We start from the raw sequence: 16560 nt of genomic DNA on the forward strand, positions 1-16560 counted from the left end.
CCAATGTACAGGATTCAGCAGGAATACACCTAGCCTCATCTAGTAGCAGAGCAGAATGTACACAGAGTTTAGGGTGTCTGCTGTTTATACTCCCTAGATAGCCCCTCCCATTGTTATAGCTATTTAAATTTCCCACCAATAGTCAAGAGCCTGTTTTTTTATTTTTTAACTCACGATTTGTTATGGCCAATCTCACGATGCGCATGATCCGATAGATCGTGAGATCGTAAAACAGATTGGGTGACTTTTTTCCAAAATCATGATCACGACGGCAAGGGAGCTCCCGTGAAAGTTCATGAGGAAATTGGCCATAAAATCGTATCGTGAGGACATCGGTATGTGTGTGGGCACCTTTAATGCAGTCGTCAGTAAGATAGTCGCCGCTAGTGTAAACATCAATAGCGCAAGGACATTAGCGTCAAGTGCAAGGGTCTATACAGGGATGATGGGGTGCGCCAGCCGGAAATAGTCATGAATATATTTAGCAATGCCTATGCCTTGCAGGAAGCCTTAAATGAGTGCAATGGTAAAGGTCAGAGGGTGGTGCTTTGGTCTTCAGGATCCTGGGGACTTTCTGTGGCAGGGAAAAGCTGTGCACAAGGCATGGTAACTGTCTAGTGTGCATAATGCCGCCAAGCACCTACCTGACGTACGCAGTGTAGCAAATTACCGCTGGAGAGCGTTCTATTTATCCCCATCTCTAACAGCAAGAAAAAAATATTCTCGGCCTACCCCTACAGTACACGTAGCTGCCTGCATGCACCACAACAGTGGTTTGGGGCAAATACAGTGATTAATTGGTATTTTCAATCCCAGAGCACATTTATCTGCCAGAGGAAGTGGTTTGCATTTATACTAGTCCATATGCGAGCTGGGAGGTTTAATACTAAATTCCAGTAACTATACTACATGGGACGAATGTTATTATTAAATGCTTGTCGCCTATTACATGTGACATTTACTGGATCAGGCAATAATGTACAATAGTCCATATTAATACTTGCAATATGCACAATAGCCAGCAGAGGTCACCCAACTTCCGTGTTCCACCCTGCGCTGCGGCTGCTTCTGTGACAGAGGCGACTCAGCCTCCCACTCAGCGACCTCCTTCTGCGGCTGTGACTGTACCTGAGCTCGGCTGCGGCAGCAGAACAGCGAGGTGAGTGCTCCGGGCTCCTTGTGCAGGTTCTATGTAGTCATATATGTACATAGGTGAGTGTGTGCATAAGAATAATACAGTATATGCTTAGATTGCACTATGTGTGTATATTATATGTATACATTACATTGTGTACATACATATATATATATATATATATATATATATATATAATGTGTATGTACATTGTTTGCATAAATTATACTATGAATGAATATTGTATTTATATATACCTGCATGAGTATTTTATGTGTACTTACTAGTGTGCATATTGCAGTAACTGTTCTATTTGAACTGTACATTGAGAAACATCGGTTTGACCTTCTGGCATCAGGGATTTGTTAATGCTGAGAGAGTGCAGTATAGAGGTGCCCATACATGGTGCAATAAATCAGCTGATCCGATGGATTTTTACGATTTGGCTGCTTTATTGTACCGTGTATGGGCATGATATCGGATAGTGCGCGCACCCATGGGGTCGTACATCGCACCCCCAGATCTTACTGCAAGTTCAGTCGATTTGAGGATGCGATGTGCAATCCCATGCAGCGCTATGCGGGTGGGGGGAGCCGGCATATTGGACGGTCGGCCAGATGATCACACCGTGTACGGGGACCGCCCGATATGTCGGACGTTGGATCCCCAGTCGCGTTGCACGGTGCATATCGCACCGTGTATGGCCAGCTTTAGAATTCTATATGACACAAAGACGGTTTATTTACTAAACACGGGTTATAAAGCCCTGCATTTCCGATCGTGTTTATGCCCTTAAATGTATACATTACCTTCTCAGACCGTGTATTATTCTGTGCTACATGTATACTCCATGTTTGCTCCTGCACGGACTCTGTGCCTCACACGCATGTAAGTGATATACGCCTCTTAGATATCACACACCAGAGAGACTACAAAAATCACAATCCATGTGCAAATGTTTTTGGGGGAAGGGGGGTGATGGATGTGGTCCTCTTCCATGGAAGCCAAATTATGTGCAGGGGAAAAGTGACATGTAATTACCAATAGCTTCCAAATTGTCCATGTGGTCACATACTTTCCTTTACTAAGGCTGTGTCCTAGGTTGTTCTCATACAGTGGGGGTGATTCAATTAGGTGCAAGGTTTAGCGAGGGAAAAAAACGTTGCGCCCAAGTTTGGATTACCGCAGGCATGCACACGTGGTATCTAATTAAAAAAAAGTGGTCGTGAGATTGTCAGAGCTGAAAACCCGCGGTACGTAAAAAAAAAATAAAAAAAAATAAAACTCACCTGTCTAGCTCTCAGGTGATAGATCCCCTTCAGAAGATATAGAGGTCTATTTACTAAGCAGTGTTAGGACACAGAGTGAAAAGTGATAAGAAAGTGATAAGGTGCCAGCCAATCAGCTCCCAACTGTCATCTCACAGGCTGTGTTTGAAAAATGACAGTTGGGAGCTGATTGGCTAGCACCTTATCACTTTCTTATCACTTTTCACTCTGTCTCCTAACACTGCTTAGTAAATAGACCGCATAGAGTGTAAGCTGCAATGGGGCAGGGATTGATGTGACCCCTAGTGTGTATGTGTGTGACCATGTGATGGGGAATATAGAGTGTAAGCACTGGGGCAGGGAGTGATGTGACCCCTAGTGTGTATGTGTGTGACCATGTGATGGGGAATATAGAGTGTAAGCACTGGGGCAGGGAGTGATGTGACCCCTAGTGTGTATGTGTGTGACCATGTGATGGGGAATATAGAGTGTAAGCAGCACTGGGGCAGGGAGTGATGTGACCCCTAGTGCGTATGTGTGTGAGCATGTGATGGGGAATATAGAGTGTAAGCAGTGGGGCAGGGAGTGATGTGACCCCCTAGTGTGTATGTGTGTGACCATGTGATGGGGAATATAGACTGTAAGCACTGGGGCAGGGAGTGATGTGACCCCTAGTGTGTATGTGTGTGACCATGTGATGGGGAATATAGAGTGTAAGCACTGGGGCAGGGAGTGATGTGACCCCTAGTGTGTATGTGTGTGAACATGTGATGGGGAATATAGAGTGTAAGCAGCACTGGGGCAGGGAGTGATGTGACCCCTAGTGCGTATGTGTGTGAGCATATGATGGGGAATATAGAGTGTAAGCAGTGGGGCAGGGAGTGATGTGACCCCCTAGTGTGTATGTGTGTGACCATGTGATGGGGAATATAGACTGTAAGCACTGGGGCAGGGAGCGATGTGACCCCTAGTGTGTATGTGTGTGACCATGTGATGGGGAATATAGAGTGTAAACACTGGGGCAGGGAGTGATGTGACCCATAGTGTGTATGTGTGTGACCATGTGATGGGGAATATAGAGTGTAAGCTGCACTGGGGCAGGGAGTGATGTGACCCCTAGTGTGTATGTGTGTGACCATGTGATGGGGAATATAGAGTGTAAGCTGCACTGGGGCAGGGAGTGATGTGACCCCTAGTGTGTATGTGTGTGACCATGTGATGGGGAATATAGAGTGTAAGCTGCACTGGGGCAGGGAGTGATGTGACCCCTAGTGTGTATGTGTGTATACATGTGATGGGGAATATAGAGTGTAAGCACTGGGGCAGGGAGTGATGTTACCCCTAGTGTGTATGTGTGTGACCATGTGATGGGGAATATAGAGTGTAAGCACCTGGGCAGGGAGTGATGTGATCCCTAGTGTGTATGTGTGTGACCATGTGATAGGGAATATAGAGTGTAAGCACTGGGGCAGGGAGTGATGTGACCCATAGTGTGTATGTGTGTGAGCATGAGATGAGGAATATAGAGTGTAAGCACTGGGGCAGGGAGTGATGTGACCCCTAGTGTGTATGTGTGTGAGCATGTGATGGGGAATATAAAGTGTAAGCACTGGGGCAGGGAGTGATGTGACCCCTAGTGTGTGTATGTGTGTGACCATGTGATGGGGAATATAGAGTGTAAGCTGCACTGGGGCAGGGAGTGATGTGACCCCTAGTGTGTATGTGTGTGACCATGTGTTGGGGAATATAGAGTGTAAGCACTGGGGCAGGGAGTGATGTGACCCCTAGTGTGTATGTGTGTGACCATGTGATGGGGAATATAGAGTGTAAGCACTGGGGCAGGGAGTGATGTGACCCCTAGTGTGTATGTGTGTGACCATGTGATGGGGAATATAGAGTGTAAGCACTGGGGCAGGGAGTGATGTGACCCCTAGTGTGTATGTTTGTGACCATGTGATGGGGATTATAGAGTGTAAGCATTGGGGCAGGGAGTGATGTGACCCCTAGTGTGTATGTGTGTGACCATGTGATGGGGAATATAGAGTGTAAGCACTGGGGCAGGGAGTGATGTGACCCCTAGTGTGTATGTGTGTGACCATGTGATGGGGAATATAGAGTGTAAGCACTGGGGCAGGGAGTGATGTGACCCCTAGTGTGCATGTGTGCGACCATGTGATGGGGAATATAGAGTGTAAGCATTGGGGCAGGGAGTGATGTGACCCCTAGTGTGTATGTGTGTGACCATGTGATGGGGAATATAGAGTGTAAGCTGCACTGGGGCAGGGAGTGATGTGATCCCTAGTGTGTATGTGTGTGACCATGTGATGGGGAATATAGAGTGTAAGCTGCACTGGGGCAGGGAGTGATGTGACCCCTAGTGTGTATGTGTGTGACCATGTGATGGGGAATATAGAGTGTAAGCTGCACTGGGGCAGGGAGTGATGTGACCCCTAGTGTGTATGTGTGTGACCATGTGATGGGGAATATAGAGTGTAAGCACTGGGGCAGGGAGTGATGTGACCCCTAGTGTGTATGTGTGTGACCATGTGATGGGGAATATAGAGTGTAAGCACTGGGGCAGGGAGTGATGTGACCCCCTAGTGTGTATGTGTGTGAGCATGTGATGGGGAATATAGAGTGTAAGCACTGGGGCAGGGAGTGATGTGACCCCTATTGTGTATGTGTGTGACCATGTGATGGGGAATATAGAGTGTAAGCACTGGGGCAGGGAGTGATGTGATCCCTAGTGTGTATGTGTGTGACCATGTGATGGGGAATATAGAGTGTAAGCACTGGGGCAGGGAGTGATGTGACCCCTAGTGTGTATGTGTGTGAGCATGTGATGGGGAATATAGAGTGTAAGCACTGGGGCAGGGAGTGATGTGACCCCTAGTGTGTATGTGTGTGACCATGTGATGGGGAATATAGAGTGTAAGCTGCACTGGGGCAGGGAGTGATGTGACCCCTAGTGTGTATGTGTGTGACCATGTGATGGGGAATATAGAGTGTAAGCTGCACTGGGGCAGGGAGTGATGTGACCCCTAGTGTGTATGTGTGTGACCATGTGATGGGGAATATAGAGTGTAAGCTGCACTGGGGCAGGGAGTGATGTGACCCCTAGTGTGTATGTGTGTGACCATGTGATGGGGAATATAGAGTGTAAGCACTGGGGCAGGGAGTGATGTGACCCCTAGTGTGTATGTGTGTGACCATGTGATGGGGAATATAGAGTGTAAGCACTGGGGCAGGGAGTGATGTGATCCCTAGTGTGTATGTGTGTGACCATGTGATGGGGAATATAGAGTGTAAGCACTGGGGCAGGGAGTGATGTGACCCCTAGTGTGTATGTGTGTGACCATGTGATGGGGAATATAGAGTGTAAGCTGCACTGGGGCAGGGAGTGATGTAACCCCTAGTGTGTATGTGTGTGAGCATGTGATGGGGAATATAGAGTGTAAGCACTGGGGCAGGGAGTGATGTGACCCCTAGTGTGTGTATGTGTGTGACCATGTGATGGGGAATATAGAGTGTAAGCTGCACTCGGGCAGGGAGTGATGTGACCCCTAGTGTGTGTATGTGTGTGACCATGTGATGGGGAATATAGAGTGTAAGCTGCACTGGGGCAGGGAGTGATGTGACCCCTAGTGTGTATGTGTGTGACCATGTGATGGGGAATATAGAGTGTAAGCACTGGGGCAGGGAGTGATGTGACCCCTAGTGTGTATGTGTGTGACCATGTGATGGGGAATATAGAGTGTAAGCACTGGGGCAGGGAGTGATGTGACCCCTAGTGTGTATGTGTGTGACCATGTGATGGGGAATATAGAGTGTAGGCACTGGGGCAGGGAGTGATGTGACCCCTAGTGTGTATGTGTGTGACCATGTGATGGGGAATACAGAGTGTAGGCACTTGGGCAGGGAGTGATGTGACCCCTAGTGTGTATGTGTGTGAGCATGTGATAGGGAATATAGAGTGTAAGCACTGGGGCAGGGAGTGATGTGACCCCTAGTGTGTATGTGTGTGACCTTGTGATGGGGAATATAGAGTGTAAGCACTGGGGCAGGGAGTGATGTGACCCCTAGTGTGTATGTGTGTGACCATGTGATGGGGAATATAGAGTGTAAGCACTGGGGCAGGGAGTGATGTGACCCCTAGTGTGTATGTTTGTGACCATGTGATGGGGATTATAGAGTGTAAGCATTGGGGCAGGGAGTGATGTGACCCCTAGTGTGTATGTGTGTGAGCATGTGATGAGGAATATAGAGTGTAAGCACTGGGGCAGGGAGTGATGTGACCCCTAGTGTGTATGTGTGTGTCCATGTGATGGAGAATATAGAGTGTAAGCTGCACTGGGGCAGGGACTGATGTGATCCCTAGTGTGTATGTGTGTGACCATGTGATGGGGAATATACAGTGTAAGCACTGGGGCAGGGAGTGATGTGACCCCTAGTGTGTATGTGTCTGACCATGTGATGGGGAATATAGAGTGTAAGCTGCACTGGGGCAGGGAGTGATGTGACCCCTAGTGTGTATGTGTCTGACCATGTGACGGGGAATAGAGAGTGTAAGCTGCACTGGGGCAGGGAGTGATGTGATCCCTGGTGTGTATATGTGTGACCATGTGATAGGGAATATAGAGTGTAAGCACTGGGGCAGGGAGTGATGTGACCCCTAGTGTGTATGTGTGTGACCATGTGATGGGGAATATAGAGTGTAAGCACTGGGGCAGGGAGTGATGTGACCCCTAGTGTGTATGTGTGTGACCATGTGATGCTGAATATAGAGTGTAAGCACTGGGGCAGGGAGTGATGTGACCCCTAGTGTGTATGTGTGTGACCATGTGATGGGGAATATAGAGTGTAAGCACTGGGACAGGGAGTGATGTGACTCCTAGTGTGTATGTGTGTGTCCATGTGATGGGGAATATAGAGTGTAAGTACTGGGGCAGGGAGTGATGTGATCCCTAGTGTGTATGTGTGTGACCATGTGATGCTGAATATAGAGTGTAAGCACTGGGGCAGGGAGTGATGTGACCCCTAGTGTGTATGTGTGTGACCATGTGATGGGGAATATAGAGTGTAAGCACTGGGACAGGGAGTGATGTGACTCCTAGTGTGTATGTGTGTGACCATGTGATGGGGAATATAGAGTGTAAGCATTGGGGCAGGGAGTGATGTGACCTCTAGTGTGTATGTGTGTGACTATGTGATGGGGAATATAGAGTGTAAGCATTGGGGCAGGGAGTGATGTGACCCCTAGTGTGTATGTGTGTGAGCATGTGATGAGGAATATAGAGTGTAAGCACTGGGGCAGGGAGTGATGTGACCCCTAGTGTGTATATGTGTGTGTCCATGTGATGGAGAATATAGAGTGTAAGCTGCACTGGGGCAGGGACTGATGTGACCCCTAGTGTGTATGTGTGTGACTATGTGATGGGGAATATAGAGTGTAAGCACTGGGGCAGGGAGTGATGTGACCCCTAGTGTGTATGTGTGTGAGCATGTGATGGGGAATATAGAGTGTAAGCACTGGGGCAGGGAGTGATGTGACCCCTAGTGTGTATGTTTGTGACCATGTGATGGGGATTATAGAGTGTAAGCATTGGGGCAGGGAGTGATGTGACCCCTAGTGTGTATGTGTGTGAGCATGTGATGAGGAATATAGAGTGTAAGCACTGGGGCAGGGAGTGATGTGACCCCTAGTGTGTATGTGTGTGTCCATGTGATGGAGAATATAGAGTGTAAGCTGCACTGGGGCAGGGAGTGATGTGACCCCTAGTGTGTATGTGTGTGACCATGTGATGGGGAATATAGAGTGCAAGCAGCACTGGGGCAGGGAGTGATGTGACCCCTAGTGTGTATGTGTCTGACCATGTGATGGGGAATATAGAGTGTAAGCTGCACTGGGGCAGGGAGTGATGTGACCCCTAGTGTGTATGTGTCTGACCATGTGACGGGGAATAGAGAGTGTAAGCTGCACTGGGGCAGGGAGTGATGTGATCCCTGGTGTGTATATGTGTGACCATGTGATAGGGAATATAGAGTGTAAGAACTGGGGCAGGGAGTGATGTGACCCATAGTGTGTATGTGTGTGAGCATGTGATGAGGAATATAGAGTGTAAGCACTGGGACAGGGAGTGATGTGACCCCTAGTGTGTATGTGTGTGAGCATGTGATGAGGAATATAGAGTGTAAGCACTGGGGCAGGGAGTGATGTGACCCCTAGTGTGTATGTGTGTGACCATGTGATGGGGAATATAGAGTGTAAGCTGCACTGGGGCAGGGAGTGATGTGACCCCTAGTGTGTATGTGTGTGACCATGTGATGGGGAATATAGAGTGTAAGCACTGGGGCAGGGAGTGATGTGACCCCTAGTGTGTATGTGTGTGACCATGTGATGGGGAATATAGAGTGTAAGCACTGGGGCAGGGAGTGATGTGACCCCTAGTGTGTATGTGTGTGACCATGTGATGGGGAATATAGAGTGTAAGCACTGGGACAGGGAGTGATGTGACTCCTAGTGTGTATGTGTGTGTCCATGTGATGGGGAATATAGAGTGTAAGCACTGGGGCAGGGAGTGATGTGATCCCTAGTGTGTATGTGTGTGACCATGTGATGGGGAATATAGAGTGTAAGCATTGGGGCAGGGAGTGATGTGACCTCTAGTGTGTATGTGTGTGACTATGTGATGGGGAATATAGAGTGTAAGCATTGGGGCAGGGAGTGATGTGACCCCTAGTGTGTATGTGTGTGATCATGTGATGAGGAATATAGAGTGTAAGCACTGGGGCAGGGAGTGATGTGACCCCTAGTGTGTATGTGTGTGTCCATGTGATGGAGAATATAGAGTGTAAGCTGCACTGGGGCAGGGACTGATGTGACCCCTAGTGTGTATGTGTGTGACTATGTGATGGGGAATATAGAGTGTAAGCATTGGGGCAGGGAGTGATGTGACCCCTAGTGTGTATGTGTGTGAGCATGTGATGAGGAATATAGAGTTTAAGCACTGGGGCAGGGAGTGATGTGACCCCTAGTGTGTATGTGTGTGACCATGTGATGGGGAATATAGAGTGTAAGCACTGGGGCAGGGAGTGATGTGACCCCTAGTGTGTATGTGTGTGACCATGTGATGGGGAATATAGAGTGTAAGCACTGGGGCAGGGAGTGATGTGACCCCTAGTGTGTATGTGTGTGACCATGTGATGGGGAATATAGAGTGTAAGCACTGGGGCAGGGAGTGATGTGACCCCTAGTGTGTATGTGTGTAAAGCTCTCACTCCACGTCACTTCCAGGTTCATCTACTGAAGGGGATCTATACACAACCCTCAGCGGCTCCTTGAGGCTCTCCTCCATCTTGTCACTGGGAGGGGGCTGCTTTGAGGCTCGGTGGGCTTCTGGGCGGCGCAGGGGCTGCTGGAAAGTCTAATTCTCCCAGCGCCGACTACAGGGGGGAATACACTCACATGGGTTGTCACACACCGGGGGTCACACACACACATTCACATGGGGGGTCACACACACCGGGGATCACTCACACACACATTCATATGGGGGGTCACACACACTGAGGGTCACTCACACACACACTCATATATACCATACTTGCCTACTTTTGAAAAAGGATGTCAGGGAGATTGCGAAAGCAGCACCTATGAGCACGGCGGTAAAGTGGGCGTGTACTGCTACATCTGAGAGGCGTGTCATACATGTGATAGGTGTGTACTGCTACATCTGAGAGGCGTGTCATACATGTGATAGGCGTGTACTGCTACATCTGAGAGGCGTGTCATACATGAGATAGGTGTGTAAAGCTACATCTGAGAGGCATGTCATACATGTGATGGGCGTGTACTGCTGCATCTGAGAGGCGTGACATACATGTAATAGGCGTGTACAGCTACATTTGAGAGGCTTGTCATACATGTGATGGGCGTGTACTGCTACATCTGAGAGGCGTGTCATACATGTGGTAGGCGTTTACTGCTACATCTGAGAGGCGTGTCATACATGTGATAGGCGGGTACTGCTACATCTGAGAGGCGTGTCATACATGTGATGGGCGTGTACTGCTACATCTAAGAGACGTGTCATACATGTGATAGGCGTGTACAGCTACATCTGAGAGGTGTGTCATACATGTGATGGGCGTGTACTGCTACATCTGAGAGGCGTGTCATACATGTGATGGTTGTATACTGCTACATCTGAGAGGCGTGTCATAAAATTGATTTACATCCACATGTAAATGAGCCCCAAAGCAGTTAGTAAGATCTACTTGTTGATGAAAACACACTGATACTTCTCAGAAAATACATGTAACCATAGGGATCATTGGCCCTCATTCAGAGCCGCTCGTAAGCGGCCGCTCATTCGTTCTGACCGATGTTCGCACATCTGCGCATGCGTACGGATTGTAATACGCATGCGCGAACCAGTCAGTGCGGCCGAAAATCGTTTGTTCGCTAAATAGCGAATGCCTGCTAATATGAGTGACAGAATGAGGTGTATGTGGGTGGTAACAGGGGAAGGTGCTTGAAAACGGGGAGTGGAGATCAGAACGCAGGCGTGCTTAAATGTCAAAACGGGCATTTTATGGGTGTGCATAATTAAAACTGGAGCGTCATTGACCACGTCACTTGTTTTTTTTTTACTCAGAACTGCTCGCAAAATAGCCGTTGAAAAAACCAACCACAAGAATAACGAGCAGTCATACGCTGTACGATGTACTCGATTAATCAAATAAATAGCGGACATGACGTATGGTGCGAGCGGCAAGGGGGCGTTTTTGTCAAAATTACAACCGCAAGTTTTGCTCGCTCGTTCAGACTTAGCGGCGTGAACAGACCGCAAAGTGCGAACAGTTCATTTGAATAGCCACCCCTTGTTTTTGAACGAACGACCGCAAATAGCGAGCGGCTCTGAATGAGGGCCCTTGTGCTTTATAACCAATGCAGGTAAATTATACTAATGATCCCATTATAATGTATATATCTCTGTTTTTTCTTTTATATAACAGTGTCATAATGGGGTAAGGAGAAATGAGGGAGATTGCTAGACTCTTCAGGGAGACAGGGAGATTGCTACTATTTCAGGGAGTCTCCCTGACAATGAGGGAGAGTTAGCAAGTATGATATATACTCACAAATACTCAATACTCACATGGGGGGGGGTCACACACACCAGGGGTCACTCACACACACACTCATATATACTCACATGGGGGGGTCACACACATTCATATATACTCACAAATACTCACACACTCAATACTCACCCTGCTGCAGAATACCCGGCTCCTGATGTTGGATGCAGAAGACACCGCAGGTGAGTAATTAAGGACTAATTAAGCTAATTGGAAGCTTCCAATTGCTTAATTAGTCCTCAGGGAGGGTGCCGCCGGGTTCCCAGAGCAAGTCCCGCTGATTTTTCCTAAACTTAACGATTTTACAAAAAAATCTTACTTGCTTTGGAGGTGCGAATAAAATGCCCATTTTCAGTCCCCTAATGGAATAGCAAAACCCAGCGGCTGCGGAAAAAAACCAGCACTGCTGGATTATTTACATTTCCCGCCCACAATCGCATTCCCCCCTATGTGTGTGTATAAGGGCTACTAAGAATAAAACAACGACCCCTCTTCACCTCCACCCAACACTGCATTTGAACAGTGAGTAGCATGCTATGAGAGGCACGGATGTGTTGGTACGGTGGTAACAGTGAGTAGCATGCTATGAGAGGCACGGATGTGTTGGTACAGTGGGAACAGGGTGTAGCATTATATGAGAGGCACGGATGTGTTGGTACAGTGGGAACAGTGAGTAGCGTGCTATGAAAGGCACGGATGTGTTGGTACGGTGGTAACAGTGAGTAGCATGCTATGAGAGGCACGGATGTGTTGGTACGGTGGTAACAGTCAGTAGCATGCTATGAGAGGCACGGATGTGTTGGTACAGTGGGAACAGTGAGTAGCATGCTATGAGAGGCACAGATGTGTTGGTACGGTGGGAAAAGAGCGTAGAATACTATGAGAGGCACGGATGTGTTGGTATGGTGGGAACAGTGAGTAGCATGCTATGAGAGGCACGGATGTGTTGGTATGGTGGTAACAGTGAATAGCGTGCTATGAGAGGCACGGATGTGTTGGTACAGTGGGAATAGTGAGTAGCATGCTATGAGAGGCACGGATGTGTTGGTACAGTGGGAACAGTGAATAGCGTGCTATGAGAGGCACAGATGTGTTGGTACGGTGGTAACAGTGAGTAGCATGCTATGAGAGGCACGGATGTGTTGGTACGGTGGTAACAGTGAGTAGCATGCTATGAGAGGCACGGATGTGTTGGTACGGTGGTAACAGTGAGTAGCATGCTATGAGAGGCACGGATGTGTTGGTACGGTGGTAACAGTCAATAGCGTGCTATGAGAGGCACGGATGTGTTGGTACAGTGGGAACAGTGAGTAGCATGCTATGAGAGGCACGGATGTGTTGGTACAGTGGGAACAGTGAGTAGCATGCTATGAGAGGCACGGATGTGTTGGTACAGTGGGAACAGTGAATAGCATGCTATGATAGGCACGGATGTGTTGGTACAGTGGTAACAGTGAGTAGCATGCTATGAGAGGCACGGATGTGTTGGTACAGTGGGAACAGTGAGTAGCATGCTATGAGAGGCACGGATGTGTTGGTACGGTGGTAACAGTGAATAGCGTGCTATGAGAGGCACGGATGTGTTGGTACAGTGGGAACAGTGAGTAGCATGCTATGAGAGGCACGGATGTGTTGGTACAGTGGGAACAGTGAATAGCGTGCTATGAGAGGCACGGATGTGTTGGTACGGTGGTAACAGTGAATAGAGTGCTATGAGAGGCACGGATGTGTTGGTACGGTGGTAACAGTGAGTAGCATGCTATGAGAAGCACGGATGTGTTGGTACGGTGGTAACAGTGAGTAGTGTGCTATGAGAAGCACGGATGTGTTGGTACGGTGGTAACAGTGAATAGCGTGCTATGAGAGGCACGGATGTGTTGGTACGGTGGTAACAGTGAATAGCGTGCTATGAGAGGCACGGATGGGTTGGTACGGTGGTAACAGTGAGTAGCATGCTATGAGGGGCACGGATGTGTTGGTACGGTGGTAACAGTGAGTAGCGTGCTATGAGAAGCACGGATGTGTTGGTACGGTGGTAACAGTGAATAGCGTGCTATGAGAGGCACGGATGTGTTGGTACGGTGGTAACAGTGAATAGTGTGCTATGAGAGGCACGGATGGGTTGGTACGGTGGTAACAGTGAGTAGCATGCTATGAGGGGCACGGATGTGTTGGTACGGTGGTAACAGTGAGTAGCGTGCTATGAGAAGCACGGATGTGTTGGTACGGTGGTAACAGTGAATAGCGTGCTATGAGAGGCACGGATGTGTTGGTACGGTGGTAACAGTGAATAGCGTGCTATGAGAGGCACGGATGTGTTGGTACGGTGGTAACAGTGAGTAGCATGCTATGAGGGGCACGGATGAGTTGGTACGGTGGTAACAGTGAGTAGCATGCTATGAGAGGCACGGATGTGTTGGTACGGTGGTAACAGTGAGTAGCATGCTATGAGAGGCACGGATGTGTTGGTACGGTGGGAACAGTGAGTAGCATGCTATGAGAGGCACGGATGTGTTGGTACAGTGGGAACAGTGAGTAGCATGCTATGAGAGGCACGGATGAGTTGGTACAGTGGGAATAGTGAGTAGCATGCTATGAGAGGCACGGATGTGTTGGTACAATGGGAACAGTGAGTAGCATGCTATGAGAGGCACGGATGTGTTGGTACGGTGGTAACAGTGAGTAGCATGCTATGAGAGGCACGGATGTGTTGGTACGGTGGTAACAGTGAGTAGCGTGCTATGAGAGGCACGGATGTGTTGGTCGGTGGTAACAGTGAGTAGCATGCTATGAGAGGCACGGATGTGTTGGTATGGTGGTAACAGTTAGTAGCATGCTATGAGAGGCACGGATGTGTTGGTACGGTGGTAACAGTGAGTAGCATGCTATGAGAGGCATGGATGTGTTAGTACGGTGGGAAAAGAGCGTAGCATGCTATGAGAGGCACGGATGTGTTGGTACAGTGGGAACAGTGAGTAGCATGCTATGAGAGGCACGGATGTGTTGGTACGGTGGTAACAGTGAATAGCGTGCTATGAGAAGGACGGATGTGTTGGTACGGTGGTAACAGTGAGTAGCGTGCTATGAGAGGCACGGATGTGTTGGTACGGTGGGAACAGTGAGTAGCATGCTATGAGAGGCACGGATGTGTTGGTACGGTGGTAACAGTGAGTAGCATGCTATGAGAGGCACGGATGTGTTGGGACAGTGGTAACAGTCAGTAGCATGCTATGAGAGGCACGGATGTGTTGGTACGGTGGTAACAGTGAGTAGCATGCTATGAGAGGCACAGATGTGTTGGTACGGTGGTAACAGTGAGTAGCATGCTATGAGAGGCATGGATGTGTTGTTACAGTGGGAACAGTGAGTAGCATGCTATGAGAGGCACGGATGTGTTGGTATGGTGGGAACAGTGAGTAGCATGCTATGAGAGGCACAGATGTGTTGGTACAGTGGGAACAGTGAGTAGCGTGCTATGAGAGGCACGGATGTGTTGGTACGGTGGTAACAGTGAGTAGCGTGCTATGAGAGGCACGGATGTGTTGGTACAGTGGGAACAGTGAGTAGCGTGCTATGAGAGGCACGGATGTGTTGGTACGGTGGGAACAGTGAGTAGCGTGCTATGAGAGGCACGTATGTGTTGGTACGGTGGTAACAGTGAGTAGCGTGCTATGAGAGGCACAGATGTGTTGGTACGGTGGTAACAGTGAATAGCGTGCTATGAGAGGCACGGATGTGCTGGTACGGTGGTAACAGTGAGTAGCGCGCTATGAGAGGCACGGATGTGTTGGTACGGTGACAACATTGAGTAGCGTGCTATGAGAGGCACGGATGTGTTGGTACGGTGGTAACAGTGAGTAGCATGCTATGAGAGGCACGGATGTGTTGGTACGGTGGTAACAGTGAGTAGCATGCTATGAGAGGCACGGATGTTTTGGTACGGTGGGAACAGTGAGTAGCGTGCTATGAGAGGCACGGATGTGTTGGTACTGTGGCAACAGTGAGTAGCATGCTATGAGAGGCACGGATGTGTTGGTACAGTGGGAACAGTGAGTAGCGTGCTATGAGGGGCACGGATGTGTTGGTACGGTGGGAACAGTGAATAGCGTGCTATGAGAAGGACGGATGTGTTGGTACGGTGGTAACAGTGAGTAGCGTGCTATGAGAGGCACGGATGTGTTGGTACGGTGGGAACAGTGAGTAGCATGCTATGAGAGGCACGGATGTGTTGGTACGGTGGTAACAGTGAGTAGCATGCTATGAGAGGCACGGATGTGTTGGGACAGTGGTAACAGTCAGTAGCATGCTATGAGAGGCACGGATGTGTTGGTACGGTGGTAACAGTGAGTAGCATGCTATGAGAGGCACAGATGTGTTGGTACGGTGGTAACAGTGAGTAGCATGCTATGAGAGGCATGGATGTGTTGTTACAGTGGGAACAGTGAGTAGCATGCTATGAGAGGCACGGATGTGTTGGTATGGTGGGAACAGTGAGTAGCATGCTATGAGAGGCACAGATGTGTTGGTACAGTGGGAACAGTGAGTAGCGTGCTATGAGAGGCACGGATGTGTTGGTACGGTGGTAACAGTGAGTAGCGTGCTATGAGAGGCACGGATGTGTTGGTACAGTGGGAACAGTGAGTAGCGTGCTATGAGAGGCACGGATGTGTTGGTACGGTGGGAACAGTGAGTAGCGTGCTATGAGAGGCACGTATGTGTTGGTACGGTGGTAACAGTGAGTAGCGTGCTATGAGAGGCACAGATGTGTTGGTACGGTGGTAACAGTGAATAGCGTGCTATGAGAGGCACGGATGTGCTGGTACGGTGGTAACAGTGAGTAGCGCGCTATGAGAGGCACGGATGTGTTGGTACGGTGACAACATTGAGTAGCGTGCTATGAGAGGCACGGATGTGTTGGTACGGTGGTAACAGTGAGTAGCATGCTATGAGAGGCACGGATGTGTTGGTACGGTGTTAACAGTGAGTAGCATGCTATGAGAGGCACGGATGTTT

At 48.9% G+C, this 16560-nt stretch overlaps 1 protein-coding gene across 3 annotated transcripts in view; it reads left to right on the top strand.

Moving 5' to 3' along the window:
- Positions 1-1064: 1064 nt before the first annotated feature.
- RERG (RAS like estrogen regulated growth inhibitor) overlaps positions 1065-16560 on the top strand; it is a 143662-nt gene continuing 128166 nt past the window's right edge. The window contains exon 1 of one of the 3 annotated variants that reach the window (XM_088461539.1): positions 1065-1212. The gene's annotated coding sequence lies outside the window, so the exon portion shown is untranslated. Of the gene's footprint in view, positions 1213-11662; positions 11730-16560 lie in introns of those variants that run through there. The other 2 variants (XM_088461538.1, XM_088461540.1) reach the window with 2 other exon arrangements.

This window comes from Taudactylus pleione, unplaced genomic scaffold, assembly GCF_031769625.1.
Source record: "Taudactylus pleione unplaced genomic scaffold, aTauple2 ptg001061l, whole genome shotgun sequence".
In the NCBI taxonomy this organism is placed as follows: domain Eukaryota; kingdom Metazoa; phylum Chordata; class Amphibia; order Anura; family Myobatrachidae; genus Taudactylus; species Taudactylus pleione.